The sequence below is a fragment of the Aythya ferina genome, assembly GCF_964211825.1.
Source record: "Aythya ferina genome assembly, chromosome: 5".
NCBI lineage: Eukaryota > Metazoa > Chordata > Aves > Anseriformes > Anatidae > Aythya > Aythya ferina.
Genome location: NC_140301.1, coordinates 2,209,980 through 2,231,058, shown reverse-complemented (window position 1 = coordinate 2,231,058; position 21,079 = coordinate 2,209,980). Strand labels below are relative to the sequence as shown.

Sequence of the window (21,079 nt, the reverse complement as noted above, 5' to 3'; positions counted from 1 at the left end):
TAAAAGACAGGTTCCAGACACAAGTAGGTAATCCATCAAAATGAACAACTTCGGCACTGTTAAAAGCAAGCATGTGGGAAGAAAAGCCATACAATTAAAGAAAAAAGAAATCTGTTCAGTGTCTGTTTCCCTGTAACACGTACTCCTGCTAGCTAATACTCTCCAATGATTAGCCCCATACAGATAACAGCATCTGTCTACCAAATTGCCTTGAATTACTGCCTACCTACCTTGATTAATCAAACCTAGGTATAATTAACACAGCTTTTTCTTTTTCATTCTTGTATATTCCCAAACAGTATGTAAGAAGAGCTACATTTTGTTAATCTCACCCACTTTTTAAGCAGCTAAAACTTGAAAAAGGGGTAGAATTTGACATGGGGATGGAGACTGGGGTGGGGGTTGGGGGAAGAAGATAGGTAAAACGATTTACTTGATATCATAACAAGAAGGTACTGTACCTTTAAGGAAGAAATACGATTCTGTTCTGTTCCACGGCTGAAAGAGAGCTTATTCTCGGTTATAGAGATTACTTACCTAAAACTTCAGTTATTCCTCTTTTTCCCCTCAGGCCAGCCTCTCTTTCACTCTTGGGAGCTTTTACCATTTAAGGTCAATGTTACATCTGGCTCAAGTAAGTAAAGCTGAAGCAATTTTTAACTCAGAGATCCAACAGGCTGTCTAACATTAGAATGAGAGTTTAAATTTAAAGTAACTCTTCAGAAAGCCTCTTTCTTGCCTCGGGGACTTACAGAATAAAAGGCTTTCCTATTCTGGCATAAGTACTCCAAGTACAATGTGATGTAGACATCCCATTAGCATTCTTCAAGTTCGCTGCATATAAGGCTCTACTCACTCCTTTCTGAAGAAAGTGGGCAAGTAGGAAGAACAGATTAAATACAATTTACATCACTGTATCTTAATCCTCAGATTTTTGAGGGGATTTTTTTTCCCTGAAACTCTTACTACTATCTTTCAGTTTTTTTCCCCTCTCTAGTCAGAAAGAGTCTAAATTAGAGAGCAAATACAAGGCATGTGAACTTTTAAAGAACGTTGGCTTCAGTCCAGTCATGGGCTCTGCTCTCCACTCACAGAAAATGAATAATTCCCACTGAAGTTCACAGAAGTTGTTTGTATCCCATGAGAGAACCTAGAGAATCTAGCTGCAAATGGGGCACAAAGAGGGGAACAAAGTGTTTACTACAGTATATTCACATACCTACAGGAAAGTGACATGCAAGTTGACACAGATCTTACTGCAGCCCTGGAGCTTTTTTTTTTTCCCAAAATTATTTGTTTTTAAGTTCTTAAATCTAAGCAAGCCGAATCGTGTCCAAAAGAACTTCTGCAGCTCAAGTAGGGACACGAGAGCTGTTAGTGGGAAATGTAAAAAAAAAAAAAAAAATTGCACATGAATACATATGAAGTGACTAGATAGCAAGTTAAAGAGAGGCTGCTTTAGAGCAAATGATAGTAAGTTATTAGCCGTTATCAAAAAGAAGTTATCAAAACCATTAAGGCAGAAACAGATCAGACAAAATAAAGTAAGGATTTTATGATATGACTTAAAGCATGCTCCATATAAGAATGATGGATGGAAACATGAGAATACTTGTATAAGAAAGGGGTGAAAATGAACTGACTGCAGTATATTGTAGTCCCTTTAAGGAGAAAATAAAAGGCTGGGAATCTCATTTGTGTTATATCAGGATTGAGCTTGCATTGGTAGGTCTAATATTCTACACTTAAGACGTTCTCTGTTCCTAAAAATCAACACTGGAAAAGAGTTCTGAGAAACTTATAACAGTGTCATTTAAACTTGAATCAAGATGAGAATACATACGTGTTTCAAAAATGAGGTTTTGATGTCCTTTGTACCACTTACTGGCCCACCAATAGACATTTTAACACATCTCTCATTTTCTTGGATCACTATTTTAATAACCACAAAGTTGAGTTTCCAAATATTCTCTTGCCCAGTACAGTTAGCCTTCTACCTAACTCTTTGAAACAACACACGTCTCTCATCTAGTCATTTGCAACTACAGAAGTCTCTTGCTAGCACCTGTCATTCATCATTTTTCAGTTTAATTTTCTGTTTCTAGGTTGCATGCAACAAGTGTTCAATTCGCCTGCACAGAAGTTGCATACTTCTTTAATCTGCATGCATCCTTTTCACTGCAAGAATTGCTTTGAACCCAGCTTGGGCAAGAACAAGTTGCTTACTGCCTATTCACACTATTCTCCCCTAGGAAAGGAAACTGATTACATTGCTTGTTCATTTGTCTAGCATCCTATAACACCATTGGCCAAATTTAAGCAAGTTTTTTTTTTTTTTTTTTGATAAACAGAGGTGTCAATATTTTCAGGTTCCTAGAATCATCGTTAAGTAAGCAGCTTACAAAGAAAGTTTAAGCTAATGCCCTTGTTATGGGAGAAACTTAGAGCAAATGAGTCTCAATTCTTTTGTTTGGCCCATCTACCGCACCACACAAACATGACCTCTGCTGTTCAGACACAGAAGGACCCCAGAAGGATAGGCAAAAGGAAAATGATGCTTCCAATGATGCTCCTGAAACAGCTTATATATTCTTGTATTTAACAGCATGCTCAATTTGCAAGTGTTTAACAAATCCATGGGCAAAGCACATCTGAAGGGTCTTTGACCAAAAGAAAGTGAAACTTTCTAGCTAACATCCAAGTTTTTGAATGAGGGAAACTTAGCAGCAAAAAACTCTATTACCTTAACTAGATAAAGATGTATAAAGGACATACAACAATACATCCCAAATAATTTTATATATTTTTAAATTATTTTTATATAATACCTGGTAATATCACCTTCTTGTAAAAACACTGATATAAATGGCTGGCCACATACAATAGTGGCAAACTGTTTCTCCTTCACATGTACCTTTCTCACAGAACTCACATATTTATGTTGCTATTATTATGGTAACTTATCCCCCAGGAACAGCATCAAATTTTCTTTTATAAGTATTCTGAACTACTTGAGAGTCTCACGATGTAGCTATCTGGAGAATAAATAAGGCTTGGCAATAGAATACACGTGCCAGTTAACTTCCCATTTCCTTGATTTCCACATCAAGAAGCAATGGGGTATGCTTCAGTACAAAGGTTCATGAGCTGGGCTTCCTAGATTTAAGGCTTTTTACTTGTGCCTTTGAAGAGATGACCACAAGCATGAACACCACAGTCATGTTGAAATAATTCAGAGGGGATCTTTCTTTCTGGGTCACAGCCATTTTTTAAGTGCAACCTATTTTGTTTGGGCAACAGCAAATAAGTAGTCTTGCAAAACTATTTTTCTTTAGTTTTGGATTTATTTAGGCAGTCAGGACATGAAAATTAACTCCAAAGCTTGTGTTTTCATTTGAGGTTTTGATGGCTTCAGAATAAAACTGGAAATTCTTCTCTATCATTTGTATAGAGAAATGCCTAGAAGATAGCTATATGAAAGTTCCCATACTATCTTGAAGAACTGACACTTCAGGACTCTAAAAGAGATTATATTAAAATACTGCTCATTATCTTTTCTGCCCATACATAAGCTTCATGGGACAAAAAATAAGGATCCATGTTATATCTGACAATGCAAGTGGCAAGATATGGCAGTACACTGTTTGTTTTTTGATTAAAATATAAAAATTGTTAATCAGACAAGCTAAAAATTTGCAGTAGAAGTGATATTTGCACTTACGAATAGAGTTCTATGACTTTTTTTTTTATATATATTTCATTGTAAAAAACAATCCAGACTTTTTTAAAATCAGTTTTTAAGACTATCACATATAGAATGCATTTGTGTCAATTTCAAGTCAGTGTCACAAATGCCAGTAAGCACTGAGTTTTCATTATTGAACCAATCACATAAGCTCTTATCATCATGTTATTTCTCCTCAACTGGAAAAACTAGTTAACTGAGCCTCAAGTTTATGCCCAGATTTCTTATGTGCCTTCCTTTTTCTCACACTTTTTTTTTTTTTTTTGTTTATTTAAATATTCATCTTGCTTCAAATTCATGTTTTCTCTGGGTTTTCTGGCTTATATGCTGCTACCACTATAATGCATAGAAAAGTGAAATCATCACACATGCTGGCATCCATTATATATGTATGCAGCTAACACTGAGTTGCTATCTTATCTGGCAGATTGATCCATACAAAATATAAAAATGAAGAAGTTAAGGTCTGGTAAGGTCTGACCAGGTCTGGTAAATAAATCTATTAGAAAAAAATATACAAGGCAAAACAAGCAATAAACTTTCCACATCTGGAACTCAACTCTTTCTGAATACTAAATCCCAATTGGAATCTAGAATACTCGAACTAAAACGTATGCTGGATCCCCAGGATTGTATTGGTCAATACTGTCAGTCAACTGAGTAAATATACTAGATTATTTATGCAAAATATAACAAAACTTTATGATCCTTTTAACAATGTTTGTGCAGCAATTTCTCTAGATGTCTTCTTTTTTTTTTTTTTGCTTCTCATTTTCCATATCAGAAATGCTTCACATGAATTAGAAATATAGGGTTAAAAGAACATGCGATGTCAGAAGAAAACAACAAAAAGGAACACAGTAAGGAGATACATGCTGTAGCCCTGTCATTTTACAGAAAACATTTATACTGACACCAATGTAAATAAAGGTTGCTTTGAGGTCATACAGATAGTTCTATGAACTAGTCCATGTTATGTGGAAAGATGTTTCAGAAATAAGTGCTCAAGCACTTCAAAAATCCTACCAATTAAGCCATAAAGAGTCTTTATTTATAAAACTAGCATTTTTTTCTTAGTCTCAAAATAGTCAGCTAATCATCTCTACATGAGACGAAGTCCAAGAAACAAAATGTCAATCTGTTTACTAGTACCCCTTGCTAGGTAATCAATAAAATAATCCAAACTGTCAAACAGTTTAATTAGCCAAGTCTTTCTGGACAAATGTTACACAAAGTATTTACAGAAACCACTGGATATTATTTATTTATTTATTTATTTATTTTTACCATATTCAAGTATTTTTCCCCATTTTTTCTTCTTTTTAAAAATTGTAAAAGTGAAGTTCCTATAATAGCAGGAGTCCAAGAGAGGAGAAAAAAAGATAAATCAGGATAAAGTTTTACAATGACTCTTCTGGAGATTGTTACAGAAACGCTGAAGAGGTTAATCTTCACTCCAAGCTGAATATTAAGCTTCATTTTACCTTGCCTGCAAGAAGTTTGGCAGAAGGAAAATATTAGAAGGGAGAAAATTCCACAGGAAGACAGGCTTCTCTTTCCACACAGATGTGTGTACACACAATAGCATGCTGCTGACCTCTAAAGTACACATGAACGAGACTAATACTAGATGCTAATCTAGGCCAAAATAGCAGAGTTATACTACAGTATGAATACTGAATTCAGGAAGAGGTTTGGACTTCATATCATATGTTAATCCAAGTAAAAGGAAATTAAAATTTTGCAAGAAGATCCTTTAATCCATAGAAAGAAAAGCATGACTTTGCTTTTGCTTAGGAAAAGAATGCAAGACAGACATACTTAGACTTTGAACTGACATTCCTTAGCTAAATTAATCCTAAATAATAATTCTTAATCACACGTGAAACTTAATATCAGCATATATCCTACTCATATAGATCCAGCATGTTTACTAATGCAATTAATGGCTCCAGGATTTAAGACTACTTGAAAAGTACATTTACCACATAGTGAAAAAATAAACATAATTAGGAAGTAATATTGGAAGCTTTTATCAGGAACACAGTACATTCCTATAGCAGAAAGCAAAACAACAACTAAAACCCTGCCAGAGGAGGGTTTCTCTTACCAGAGGCCAATTTTGGTTAATACTTGTTACCAACAGAGGAATTTTACTGTTCATCATTTATTCTAGAATTTTCAAGCGGCCCATAAAGAAAAATAAGGATAGAAAACTTATTCCAGCTCTACAAGTAGAATTCTGGAGAAAAGTCTTGTTAACTCACTTTTTTTTGTTGTTGTTGACTGTATGGACTGATGCTACCAGGCTGTTGCAGGGCTCACTGGATGTTTCATGTTTTTGTACTGTTCCTTAAGAGAGAAATCTAATGTAGTGCAATTCAACACATGAGAGTAAGAACAAAAAAATAAAAAATAAAAAAAGCATCAGTAGTAATGTTTGTCACTTTCCATTGACTGACTGGTTTTGCAGTTTGAGTTACTTAAATTTTGAGGAAATTGTGATCACTTGAGTTTAAATGATCTGCCTGAAAACACTGTTTTTAGGTCAGCATGGTTCTTGTATCCAAAAATAAAGGTAACATTTTATGTACTGAAAATATATATAGAACGTTTTTTGGAAAAAAATACAGCAGTTACTTGATGTCTGACAGGGAAAGGATTCAACCTATGGATGCAACCATGACTTTTGTTTGTTCCCTTAGCGTTATCCAATTTTCATTTATTTTACTCTCAAATAACAGATTTATACTAAGCACATGCTAATAATTCAGCATTTAAGTTTTTCAGAATAAAACTTTAATTTGCAGATTTAGTATCAACATACACCATTCACTTCAATGGGACTTGTCTCATTCAGCAACTAGCAACTGTGCACAAACTTTTTTGACTGAGTGAACTGTACAGCTTCTTTTAGAGCCATTATTTTATCCTATGATTCTTTCTGTCACTTGAGAAGATCTAAAGCATCTGAAACAAAGCCAATCATTCCTGGTTCACTGGCCTCTTATTTATATTGTATATAGCTAAACATCTGCCTGCCTCCCAGAGAACAGCATAGCAAGGAGAAGGCTGGGATTAACGGAGTAATTTATTTTACTTCTTCCTAGCTTTGCACAATAGTAGCTGTAGAGCATAGGAGTGGTGCTTCATTCCTTGCCAACATTCAAAAGGTTGCACTTCCAGTGAGAAGTTTTGCCAGATCACCCTTAGAGCACCTTGCATTCTGTCATGCCTCCAAAACAGCCCACATCACTGTTTCACAATTAGTTGCAAAGATCAATAGTAGTACAAATACAAGACTAAAATTTCTTTTGTCTGCCTGCTCCTTTCCACACCCCTTTTCTTCCTTCCTCCGTGTGATCTAGACCACAACTTTATCACCTCCAATCTCCTAAAGTCTAATCCCTCTCTACGTTTCTTTCTGTAGACAAGTCTAAGAGGAATTTCCTGATTGGTGTTTCTTATTAGACAACCAGATGACCCCTTTTTCTGTACGTTCCCTTCCTAGGCATCTCTTCAAAGTGAATGTGAAAAGAAACGCACATTTTTTTTCAGAAACACCAGCAAGATCAATTTATTTTTAGTTATTAGCCATATTTTCTATTTTTCTGAAACATACAAACATTTTTGATAATCCTGTGTAACATAAGCCTTTAACACCAGTTCTGCGTGCAGAAAATCAACACAAATCTGATAAGCAAATACCCAAAGCTATACTTTAAAATCATTATCTTACAATACATGCTGAACTTTCACAAAACAAGATACTGACATTCTTTTAGTTAAAATTGCATAACCAGTTACATCGTGCCATGCTGCAATAAGGCAATGAAACTTTCAGTGTTGCATTTTAAGCACCAAAAAGTTTTAATTGTTTTATATTTTGAGATAGCATTTGCTTTATTTATAACAGTCTCCACCCACAACTGACCTTCCTTCTCAGGGAGGTCATAATAATAATATAATAAATACCAAGACATAATGCCAATGTTTTGGTATTTTTTTTATTCACTTCATTAAAATATGCAAGCAATGCAGCTTATCTTTATGCAGTTACAGACCTCAATTTGTGTATTATTTATATGGACGACTAAGTTTTTAAAACTGTAACTGAGCATAAAAAGTCTTTTTATATAAGTGTAAAATACCCCAGACAAAAGGCACTTATTTTAAAATATCTGTAAAATTAACTTGAAACAATGAATTGTAGTAGCCTGAAAGGAAAAGATATTTAATATTTTCAAAGAAGGCGAGGACAGATAGGACACCACAAACTAGAAAAAGGATAAATTCAGACCACAAACCCTTTGTTTACTGGACTCAGATGTAAACCCTAATTTCTTTTTGAGAAAATAATAAAAAAAAAAAAAAACACAAACAGGAGAAATAGCACTAAACTACGAAGGTAAACATAACCCACAGATTTTTTTCCTTTAAATGTCCCTTGAAAGTTAACAACCCATTCATTTTAAATCTTAGTACTTTTTGAAAACCAAGCAGTTACAGTTTTGACAAAACTAAGTTATTTTTAAGAACAAGACAACTATAATAAAGGTATTATTAGGCACAAAAGTTTTTTCCCCAACAGAACAGGGCTTTGGTGAAGAAAAGCATGTTCAACATGTTTTGCCTGCCTGCTGTTTAGACTATAGGGCCTGCTGCTTTTTATAGCCGTGAACTACCAGCTTCTTCAAGGCAAAGTCTGGTTCAGAGAACAGCAACCAAAAGCATTCTGAACAGGTGTATCGAAGTGCAAAGGTTCAAAGTATTATTTGTTTGTGCTAGCATTTAAATCCCCTTTGGAAAAACACACGGTAGACTAACACTTTCTGGTAACCATTTGTTTCCCTATAAAAATAGGGAATACAAAAAAATCCCTTGTTTCTCACAGAAGGATGCTGGGGAAAGCCCCACTGAAAGATCAGCACAGGGTTAGCCCGGTGCTTATGTTGCTGTGATCTGAAACCATGTACAAGACCACTTACCCCCTACCCTGCGGCATATGTCTCTCCTCTCTTTCCCCAAGGAAAAGTTACATTTTGCAGCTGAGAAATCTTCCCTTTAAATTATTTGCTGACATTTGTACCTTCTCTTTAAAGGGTTTTATTTTTGACCAAAAATACATAGTCTTGCAATAATGCAAGTAGTATTTTGACTACCTATTTAACAATCAAGACACTCAAGGAAAACTCACTCTCCCATGCTGGGGGAATTCTACCTCAACTTACGAAAACTTGTTTTCTATCCCACCTCAATGATAAAAATGGAACAAAGATGAAGAAGCTTGCGATCAGGCCTAGCTTCACATATTCTACTGCAAAGTAGGGGTATGAGAACTTATCTTTTATTCTGTGAGCTTCTATGTCCCTGCTCACTTGGCGTTAATGCCAACTAGTTTCATTTTTACCTTGCTCTTCTGTGGTTTCGGTCCCTTAGAAAACAGAAACAAAAACAACCCGCAATGATTTTTCAGATTTATTCTACGGTAGATGTTTTTTACATTTAAATTTCTTTGCCTCACTCAATTCCTTGCAGGTTTTATTGTCTTGAATGTTTACTAGTCCCAATATTCAAGTATTTTCTTATCAACTTCTCAAAGTCTGATCAAGTCAAAATGGGTGTTGGTATTTTTGTTTACATAGCAATCACTGTTCTGCATTGTTTGTAGAAGAAAAGTGGAATGCTGTGTCTGGAAAACACATTTTTCTAAAGTACTTTAAGTGTATGTATTTCTACTTCAGCAATTTTATCGCTAAAAATCCTTTAACTCAGATTTATTTTTTCAAAATTAGTTTTACACTTGACCGAATAGTTGATAGTTTATATTCAACAGAAATAAAGCCCTAAAAGCTTCAGTAAAAAGCAGACAAGCAAGAAAACAGTATGTATTGGCAGCAATTAAGTCCATTGCACAGGGATGTGCATAGAAGCTGTAGCATAGATTATGTTCAAATATTTTATGTCAGGCAGTTATACACATATTAAGATGTAAAGTGTCAAGTTTCATATGATCTGATTGTGAGTTTAAAACAACTGAAATCTTAAATGAGCTTGTACAAATGTCATGCATTTTGACCAGCTCTAGAAATCAGAAAACACTATAGCTCTGCATAATGTTCTATGCAACTCCATTTTCTTCCTTGGATAAGGAAGGATATATTAGCTAGATATGGATATAAATAGAGCTATATAAATAGAGCCTAAAACTACCCTGGACTTCTGTAGAAGCTTCAGTAGAATTTTACTAGTTTGAATTTCATTGGAATTCAAACAAGTATAGAACAAAAAAGATTCTTTTGTGCTCTGTAATAAAAAAAGGAAATATACAGTTAAAACACAAGTACTAACCAAAGCACCAAAAGCCACCACCATCAAGAATAAATAAATAAATAAAACCAGCAGCCTCTTCCCCTGACAAAGCAAGAAACTAAGTGTAACTGGACAACAAGTTTTTATCCATACACTCTGGAGAAAATTCCTCTAAGATTCATATTCGACATTCCACTGAAACCAAGTAAAGTGACTATAATAACAAACTATCCCAATTAAAATTCATGCTATCACTATATGCTGGAACTATCCCTCCCTCACTTGTTTTATTTTTTTATATAAGCTATAAACACAAAGCCTGCCAGTACTTCCAGGGAAAAAAAGAGCTCACCATGAAATAGAAGAGGTAACAAACACAAGGTGTTTACACAAGTGGCTTAGTAAAGTTACCTAAACCACCTGAGGGGTCAATGAGACGTGTGTAGAAATAATACGCACATACCCTTAGTGATTCAAATTTCATATAAAAATAATCTATAAAGATTCCTTTCATGTATAATGATGTCTCCTTCCAATTGTACTCGCATATTGAATTGGAAGAAAGATAATCAATTAATGACATGCAAAAAATACTGCTTATGAAGTCTTAAGCTCTCCTACTATATTACCACAGACCATGTGTACACGTGCAAATTAAGTGGAATTCAACAGAACATATGTAATGATTTAACAGGCTGAAATTTCTTCACTCATCTCATGGAAAAAGTCTAATTTGAAAGACACTGGCCAGAGTTAGAAAAAAACTACCAGTTTCATCCATTTTAGGAGTGGGATTCAGGAGCTGCCTTTCCTTAAATGAAGGGGAGAGGGAAAAAAAAAAAAAAAAAAAAAAAAAAAAAGGAAAAGCAATCTCTTGGGAAGTCATGTTCTAAGTCCACTGAAACAAATAAGAGACTAGCATAGTCTTCTAGCTGGGAAGACACCATTAAGAAAGAGGCAAAGTAAGCAGCAAAAAACCTAGTAAGGTTAAAATGAACTGAGTTGGTTGAATGTTACAGTTTAGAAAGCAATAATGATGCTATCTTTCATGCCCCAACTGATTCAGGCAGGCAAGAGAAGACAAAGTGAGGTAGTGGGTACTTCTCATGCCATTAAATAAAGTGTCATGTTTTAGAACTCCCTCGCAACTATTGTTTCCTATGCTGTTTCCATCATTTTTTGAAGCGCTAAACTGTACTCCCTCCATATGTACATTTTAATGTAAGCAAACTTTTAGACACTTAGTTGCCCCCACAGGCAAACAAGACAGAAAACCAAACATTCAGGATGTTTCCAGAACAGTTGGGAATCAGACTCCTACCTCTGTGAAGCAGCAGGAGAAGTAAAAGCACCAGAGCCAAAGGAGGAAAGCATGATACTGCGTATCAAAACCACTGGAAACTTACCACATGAAAGCCCTTGGGGCTCAGCGCTCTAACCAACGTTTGTGGCACAATTTGAGAGTAGATGGTGTTTTAGAAGTCATATAAGCAGTAACTCATAAGGCATCTCATACGAATACATATTGTTTGCTAAAACATGCAGAAAAAAAAAGAGTGAAAAGGACATAAGTTTCATCATGAATAAAATAAAACTATGCTTGCAGATGGAAATTTCATAAAACAGGAGTGCTATTTGAAAAGTTCCTGTTTTTTCTCAAATAAAGCTTAGGATTAAGTCACTCTCAGAAGTAACAGTTATTTACCATTTTATTGGCCTGCCTTTAAACACTTAGATCAGAAGTATAGAGATGTCTTTGAATCTTTGAAAGATGTCTTCTATGTCAGGTCTTACTACCTGATGCCACCTCATGGTGCCATGATGCCACCCTTTTTTTTAGTAGAGTAACATTGCTTTGCCTTTTGCATACACCTTAATTTACTCTTACGTTTTTGGTAGCATGTGTTATGACTCCACAGATTTTTATTTTTTTTAAATAATGGGTGACAAACTACCTGAAAAAAAGAAAAAAACAACACAGTTTTAAGAATTTACTTAGAGCTTTCCTGTTCTGTCCCTCTCCTTAGATAGCTAGATCAACCTATAGCCCACAGGATTTCTATATTCTTAAGAGCAAGTATTCCAATTATGTTGTCAACACTGTTCAAATAAATCAAAAGATGTGGTAAAACAGATAACTATTTTTAAAAGCTATTTTAAAATGAAGTGAGAGAGCCTCTTAAAGTGGATGCATAAAGCATTCTTAAGCCTTAACATGATCATGAGAAAAGTCTCATGCTAATAATATGTCATCTCTTAGGCAGGTCACAGTAACTTCAGAACAATACTTCTGAGTGTTAAAAATGTAACTCCTGCAAGGAACAGAAGCAAGGAGTAGGGAAGGAGGGCTGTTTGCATATACACAGGAGAGTGAGAATACAACATCACTATATTAAGTAGACATCACTCCAACAAAAGGACCTAAAGTTACTAGATGCATCACTTTTCAGAATATTTAAAAAAACAAGTTTATGACATGCTTTCTGATTAAACAGTTGAAGAAAAATCCAACACCTAGAAAACTTTCAGTATTAACCAGCAGAGGAAAAACCGAAAATCACTGAAGTCAGATCCCTATGTGTAGTCCCTAAACCAAACGACAGAAAGGCTGTCTTCAGGTTGGAAAATGTTGCAAACTTACCTTTTTCTAAACATTCAGAGGCAACTAAAGAAACTCACACACTCTACACTGAAATAAAATATATAACTAAAGTCAAGAAAGGGAAAGAAGAAAATAATTGAAGACCTTTTTAATATCAATTAGGCTTTTGAAGGTATGTGCTGTCTTATCTACAAGAGGATAACTGCATGTTTGCTCTGGAGGAGTAACTTTATTCTTCACCCCCCACCTCCCCTTCAAACTCAGTGTTATTGACTTAAAGAGTACTAGTCCTCTTCTGAGCCTGTACAATTCTAAGCCTCCCAGGTCAAGTATAGCTAATTCAATTTAAACAAAGAGATTCAGTCTGATCATTGCAATAACCTAGCAAGCTCTGTGCTGCCATTGCTCAGCTAGTATTTGAGCTAGCTCATTTTTGCTGCCTTGGTATCCATGTCACAGACTAGTCTGAAGTGCACAGGGGCTACAGCTTTTATAAATTCTTTCAAGATAAGTGGTATGAAGCAGCCTGAATTATCCTACTTTCATTTAACCTTTGTGTTATCCTGTCTATAAAACGTAAGATTTGGTTGAGCAGCATGCTCAATTAATAATCTGAACATGTTGATTTATGCAAGTATAAAACTAGACGTAGAAGGAAAATACCCATCTTCAATTTTAATCTCTTACCTTGCTGTGGTCTCTCTCATTTTTAAGATGGATTCTTCACATACAAAGTAACTTCTCTCTTCATGCTAACGAACATAATGCAACACTTCGTGTGTAGAAGGTATGACTATTAAACAATATCTCTGATCCAAAACCACATGAAAAACACTCAAATAGGAAAACTTCAAATAAAATGTTGTCATCTCTATACTCTGTACCAGCAAGAGTATAGCATCTGCATTTGTCTTCTATATAACTCAGGCAACAATATCCTGGCAACCACATTTCAATGGAACAAATCCAGATAATTAAAATGACTAGATCTAGCATCCACCTCTTTATCATCCCACTTGATAGGCCAGACTTACTCATTTGGGAAGCAATATTCAAAAATCTGCTACACACAGTTAAGATGTTATGTCTCTGAGACATAATGGTGTTTAATTTTGTTTCTAGTTGTCCATTTAATTCTCTTTCACAGTACTATCTTTCCATGAAGTTAAAAATTGAGTGTTACTGTTTGGTGTGTCATACTTTTTAAACATATGCACAGTTTGCTGGATTATATTAATACTTAATTAATAATAATTTCAACCTTTGTATTTTAATGTATAAAGGCTAAAAGGATTAAATTATTTGTGCCAATAAACCACTTGATGCACTAACATCCTACATGTCCACTCACTCAAACATTTTACTAGATTCCCAATACCACTGGTCAAAACCTTGGCTTCCACAAAACTGCAACTGTACAGCTTAATCCCATTTTGGAAGACAAACTTCTACTAAATCAAACTATGGAATATGAGTTCAGCATCACAGATCTCTGGATTTGTGGCCTTTCAGTGAACATTAAGGAACTGAAAAGGCCTTCATGGTGACATCTGGAGACTTCTGCTGAAATGAAAAGTGAGGTTAGAAGCAACTCAGCAGCAAAATGCAAACGAATGACTGTAGACCTAATTTCTGCCACAGGCCTCAAGCTGAGTGTCATACAGAATAAAAAGTGATTCTGCATTTTTGTTTCAGAATACACAAGTTTATTTATAGGATTTTATCTAAATATCTACGTTCAAATTCATTACTTGAAACATTCCATTCTCAACCATAGATGCCATGTTACAGCCTTACAGGAACAGCACCCTCAAATGGGCACAGAGGTGGTAATCTACACAAATGCTTTAAATTTCCTTGCACCATATCACCTGGCATTTGTTCCTTATAATTTGACCTGTTGCAATTGCCTGTGTTCCTAATAAGTGGCAGCTTTGGTTAACAATGTAAAATTCTGCTCTTACTTGTAATATGTAGGGCAGCTAGTAGTTCCACACTGATTTATACCAAGTCACATACCCTGGAGAACTTCATGGGTAGAATAACTGGGAGGGGCTGTGGTGTGTGTGTGGTGGGGAGTTTCCTAATCCCTCTTTCAAAAGTCTGAAAAAGGGATGATGTGTCAAGGTCACCTTCTGTCTTAACCATCACATTAAAATAGGTTTAAAGGGCATAATGTGAAGTAGAATGGATTTCCTTAATTATATTTTGCCTGGTTAAGAGATTAGCCTAACACAACAGGTCTAAAGGATGACTAAGGTTCAGTTTGAATGATGTACAAAACATACAAAGCCCTGCAACCACATACAGAAACAGTAGCAATATTTCTTACATAGTCACAGATAAAACTCAGCTCTGTAACAGTCTATCCACAATTACTCACACAGTTACTTTATTTTTCTTCTCAAAATTTACCTTGCCAATAAAGCAAAAGTACTTTTCACATTTGATTACATGCTCTATCACTACTGTCTCAACTCCTACAAAATAGTCACTGTGCTGAAACTTGAGATACAGGATTGGGGAAAAAAAAATCAAAAACTTCTTGTAGTGTCTTCAAGTTCATAGCAAAAGAAAACAGATATACATGCACACACAACATCCCCTGTCCCCAAAATGGACAAACTACAGGGTGCCAAGAGAAACAAAATAAGTTGCTAGCAGCTTTTGCTGAGAGATGCCCTTCTAGCCTCTGAAGGAGGCAAGGATGTAAAGATTTTCATTAGCAATCATTAAGCAGAGCAGCTTTTTCTATAGATTTAGAACAAATAACTCATACTCCTCCCATTCAATCTAAGTACAAAGACTGCTTGAAATGGCTGGGGGATATCTGAACAGACAATGCCCAGCAAAGAAAAACAGATGAAAGTTGAAGGATTCCTATCACACTTTTACAAGGCTACTTTTCATTTAGCTTTGAGAATACCTTAAGACTTTTTTCTTTTCAATATAATTTATTTGATCCCATTGCTTGTATTTCTTCACAAAATCTCTGATGTTCTGAAAGTTACTGCCAGTTGTTCTGCAGGCAGCTCTTAACATGGAAAATCAACAGCACAAGTCTGACAATGAAGGGGTTGCAGTTAACACATACAGATCAACCAAATGAAACTAAAAAGTGGCAACATATTTGTGAAGTCCAATGGCGAATGTGGGTCTTCAATATATCTTCTTAGAGACTATTAATATGTATAATACAGCATACACTGCAGTTAATATAGAACTTCTCATATTAAACATGAGTTTATTAGATGAGACCACATTGCTTATGCACAAAGTATTGTGATTCTGTAACTACATTTAATTGAATCTACACTGTAGCCCTTGCAGCATACACAAAGAATGTGATTGACAAATAACTTTTAACCCACCGTTGAACTATTAACAAGACATGGGTATACACTTCCTTTCCCAGTTTAGGAAACATCAATTTTCTTCTGCATTTCAAAGACCAGGAAAAGGTCAGTGAAAACTGTCAGTTGTCTAAATCACTGACCAAAGTCACATTTTAAACCTGCTTAAAGCTAACTTTTATTGAGGTTCTCTCAAACCCATGATAAAATACAGAAGTATACTGATGATATTGTAATTCAGAAGAAAAGTAATGGATAAAAAGGAAGGACCACAAGAGCGATGCAATGATTGCAGGTAGCGTCCATATGATTAAGGAGAAAGCCAGTTCTGTGTTGTCAGAGGTGAGTGTGTTTTCAATAAATTTGATCTGAACAGTAAAGTCAAGATGCAAATGTTTTCTATTTCAAGGGGAAGGGGGAAGAAACAGGTTCTCAGGAGGAGGAACATAAACATTCATGAACTACTAGCACTAGTTCACAGGGGATAAAACAGCCTTCTAATGCTGCAACATTCATCTAAAGTCTCACCTTGGTGAGAGCTACAAAGCCGCAACTACCAACAACCATTGCTTCTAAATGCCCATTGCAACTGACATATTTGCCTGTTTCCATGTGTTGTTCAGCAGTGAGCACTGCCAAAACCAAGCAGATCAAAGGTACAGCTGTCTTTGAGAAGTCACTGATTCATTACCTCCTTGTAGTACTTGCATTTCTCAGCAAGTCTGACACCCTTTTCAGGCTATAAAGGCAGCAACAGATAAATTAACCTAATTTTAAACCCGAAATAAGATACTTGGAAGTATCAAGCAACAAAAAAAGGAAAGGAAACAACAATTATATTAGGTGAATGACAAAGTTGTGTCTCAGAATTGGTTCAAAAATTTAATCTTCCAAGTTATGAGAATATTGGGATATGTTTAGTAAAAACAGTTCATCGTTTCTCATATTTGAAGCTACTCCTAAAGCCACAGCTGACAGAGGAAATGATTATATACTAGTCTAATTACAGTTTAACAAATGACCAAGTATAAGCTATATTTAACTGAGGTTTAAGCAATGCATTTTTACTTCACATGGTATAAAATTTGTTTTAATTGGTTTAGCTGCAGGCAAACACATGCTTCATTACTTCAGCAGATAACACATGGCAAATGCTCCGAGTCTGAGTTCTAATTTGCCACAACATGCTCCTTAGCCTTCCTATCCAGTTTTTAAATCTTTCTGACCATACCAGATGGTTTTATAGATATTTGTATCCTGAGGGATCAGGAGCCAGATACAAAGATCATCAAGTCCGCAATACTGACTCACTGACCTGGCCTTTCACTTTACATTCTGTATGTCACATCATACATAATGTGAAGTGAAGATGTATCCACAGATAGGCACCACATTAAAATACCCTAAGGGATGGGCAAGCTACAATGTTACTGCACTAATTAACCATACTTCACATGTCCTCTTCCAAGGCATAACTTTCTCCTCAAGAGTATATGACTCATGTTTAACTAAAAAAAAAAAAAAAACAAAAAACAAAAACACCACTATGAGAAATTCTGGCATCAATTGATGCTAGAGGTCTTTTTTCAAAGTAGGCACAGTATTATAGCAGTAAGTGCTTTGAAAATTCCACCTGAAATATACAGGTGCTAATAAAAATGCTGTCAGTGTGAAACAAATAGCTGGTCAGCTATAGTTTTGTATTGCAAACTGTCTTTTACTTAAGTGAAGCTGAAAGAACTGATATAAAAAGTTCTATTCAACAACTCAACAAATCGTATCAAAAAAACATAAGAGACCTATCAGTCTTTTCTCTGTTAAGTGCTACTGCATTCTATTGATTTTACTTTCCAAGTTTATTCATGTTTCAGAGGACAAAGATCTAAAAGTAATACAAGCAATTATTAAGTATTTATTCCTTGTGCAAGATGCCTAAATAAAGACTTTCTTTTAGAAGTTGTGAACATCAGCTGAATAAATCCTCTTCAGCTGAAAGCTGAGAGATTTATAAAAGGCTAAAATATTTTGGAAGACTAAGACATGATTACTGGAGCTTCTGTTTTGGAATAAAGAAAAAAAAAAAAAAAAAAGAGCATTAAGTCACATATCCCATTTATTTCTTACAAACCTTAAGATACAATTGCTTGGAGAAGTTCCCAAGGCCAGACAGGGCTGGGAAAGATTGACAGCAGCATGCGTAGAGGCCCAGAAAGTGCCGTAAAAGACAGTGACAGATTTTTGAAAACTCACAAATAATTAAACACTGCTTTCTTTTAACTAGACATAATAGTAACTAATCAAAAAAACTAAGTGTACGTTTGACAACAGGTGAGAGCATGACTTCAGAAGAACATCCTTTAATAGTAATTTTTTATTAAAGTCAGGTCACCGATATATACCATACAACACACACAAACACAAGTTTGTAACTGTACTAGTTAACTTCTGTTTACAAGGCTTTAAACACACAAAAATCACTTCCTAACTGAGGGCCTAATTTTACAAGCTTTGAATTCTTTCACGGGTTTTGTTTGAAGGTTCTGGGGGCATACAACTGTTATCAGTAGTATGCATTATGTATGACAACTATTTTACATGCTTATGCTTGAAAAAAACATCTCAAAGGGGAAATTGTTATAGCATTTGTCACCTGAAAAAAAAAAAAAAAAAAAAAGCAGGTTTCACACTAATTTAGGCTTTGCATGTGATTACATTATATAGTTAAGAATCACCAATGTGTTTATACTAAGACAGGAAAAAGTACTCCTATTGAAAGAAATTTTTCTTTTATTCGTACAGTTGTATATAAAAAAAGGCTTTAAATAGATTTCAAATTACTTAAGCTTGATGAATACTTTACAACATCCCAGCACATTAGTCACTTCTCGATTTATTTATGAAGTTGTTTTCTTTCTCAAGCTATTAGGACTTCAGTGAGATCAATTAAACAACTACTGCCCCTTCTATTGCAGGTACCATTTGAATTTATTACAGCTATAGCCCTAAGTATATCTAATTTACCTGGTAACCCACTTGTGGAAGGTTTATTTATGAACAGCTGAGGTCTTAAGGATGTGCTAGGTAATAATGCTGACAGCAGTATTTCTGTTACATTCCTGTTGAGCCTGTGAAAGGGTAAGCTAGATTTTGACCAACAATAAATAATGGTCTATTGCAATCAATTTCTTCCAGAATATGCTCAACAGTTAAAACTGTATTGCAGACTAAGGTGCTGCTTGTTAAACAAAAGTTTGGTATCAGACATTGACACAAATGCGTAGGGAGTTAATGCATGACAATACTTGTTAAAAAATAAAAAATGTTAAAATCAGTTCCTATAATTTTGAATATCAAAACTCACATATGCAGTAGTTAAAATGATCTTTAAAAAAACATTAAGTTAACGTTCTACCTGTTGAACAACTGTTCATTCCTCATGTTGTTTTGTAAAGGACTTTGACCTTTATCAGATATTGTGGAAAACTAATTCTTTCTATCCTCAGGAAGCCACAGCTAAGCTGCTTGAAGCACTTGCACCATTTGTGCAAAGACTAGTTCCAATGCATTTTTGCAGCACTCCTCAGAACTGGGATTGCAGTCTCTCTCAGCTCATCCATACTTAAAATATGCTCTTATTATAAAAAGTTTAAAAAAGTAACAACATTTTAAATAGATGCACATATTTTTTCTCCTGAACGTAAGTGAAGAACAAGCCTGCATAGCTTTTCCCTTTTTCTTAAAAAGGAGCAAAACTGATGAGAATGAAAAGCCATTTCTCTTAAAGTTCAGACAACAGTATTTGTCTCATATATAGCTGTCCTAACAACTGTCTTTAATCAAAAGCATCTTTATGATTATCTTATATGCCAAAATAGTAAGTACAGAGAAGGGCAAGTATGTCTTCATAAAATTTTTTGTTTCTGACACTGCCCTTTGAAAGTAACCAGCTTTCAGTATGAAACACTGCCTTACATAGCCTACAAAACTAAGGGAATAAAAAAATATGGGGGGGGGGGGGGGAGTTAAAATTTTATCTAGTGCTTGCATATTTACTAATCCTACATTTGAATGAAACTGATGCCAATTCATGCCAGGAATATATAGAGACATACGGGTATGTCTACTAGGTATAGGCCTACTGCAGCTGAAACTGAAGACAAAAATAGCAGTGCCTACAATTCATTGCATGCTGTACCTTTTCACATGGAAGTAAAACTACTCCATCTTTACAGGGAAAAGGAAAGCAAGCATTATCACTGTGAGAAAATGCATACTTCTGAGGTCATATGCACATGGTGATATCAGCACAAATTCTGACGCTGTTTTTAGTAGGAGCTGGATAAAGCCTCAAGTGGCTACATCCAAATTCCTGTCCTGTTCAAAGCTGTACTCACAGTTCACCAAAAACCAGGGCCTGACAAAATACTTGTTATTTAAAAGGGAATGCAGACATTCCTTTAAATATTTTGACACTCATTGCCATGAGTTTACCAAGAAATGTTGCTATGAGAAATATTACTCTGAACAGCCAGATCATAAGACCAGCAAGTTACTTTTTGTAATATTATTAGCTATTGAAGGCAGCTTTTATTTATCCTTTCTTCCCCTGCCTTAGTTATGATGACTCATTTTCTCCTCTCAAAGACTAGCTAAACAGCAGATTAAATTTTCCCTCTTAGATACTCAAGATGGTTACTATCTATCAAACAGCTTACTTCCTGCAGAAAAATCATAACATGACATATCTGCTTGTATATGTACAACAAGACAATTAGAATACAAGTGTAAAAGTAGTTTTACAGCTATAAATAAACTGCCTGTAACAGTGATTAGCATTGCCATCACTCCCATTTTTGCATAATTTATGTTTTAAATTTATAATGTTTTACACATTATAAAACTGTATTGCTATAAAAAAATGCATCATTTGATATTTCCTGTTCATAACTATATTACTCTGCAATACAACAAAAAACATCCAAATTTAAAAAAAAATAAATAATCTTGGCTGTAAACTAACAGTACCCGATTTCTAAAATCCTATTCAACTATAATTTCCGCCTTGCT

At 35.0% G+C, this 21,079-nt stretch overlaps 1 protein-coding gene across 16 annotated transcripts in view; it reads right to left on the bottom strand.

Moving 5' to 3' along the window:
• IRAG1 (inositol 1,4,5-triphosphate receptor associated 1) overlaps positions 1-21,079 on the bottom strand; it is a 97,363-nt gene that overhangs the window by 66,626 nt on the left and 9,658 nt on the right. For 9 of the 16 annotated variants that reach the window (XM_084521555.1, XM_084521553.1, XM_084521570.1 and 6 more), the window contains exon 1: positions 538-1,004. The exons of 2 other annotated variants lie outside the window; for them this stretch is intronic. The gene's annotated coding sequence lies outside the window, so the exon portion shown is untranslated. Of the gene's footprint in view, positions 1-461; positions 1,005-13,346; positions 13,569-21,079 lie in introns of those variants that run through there. 5 more of the 16 variants (XM_084521554.1, XM_084521563.1, XM_084521556.1 and 2 more) reach the window with 3 other exon arrangements.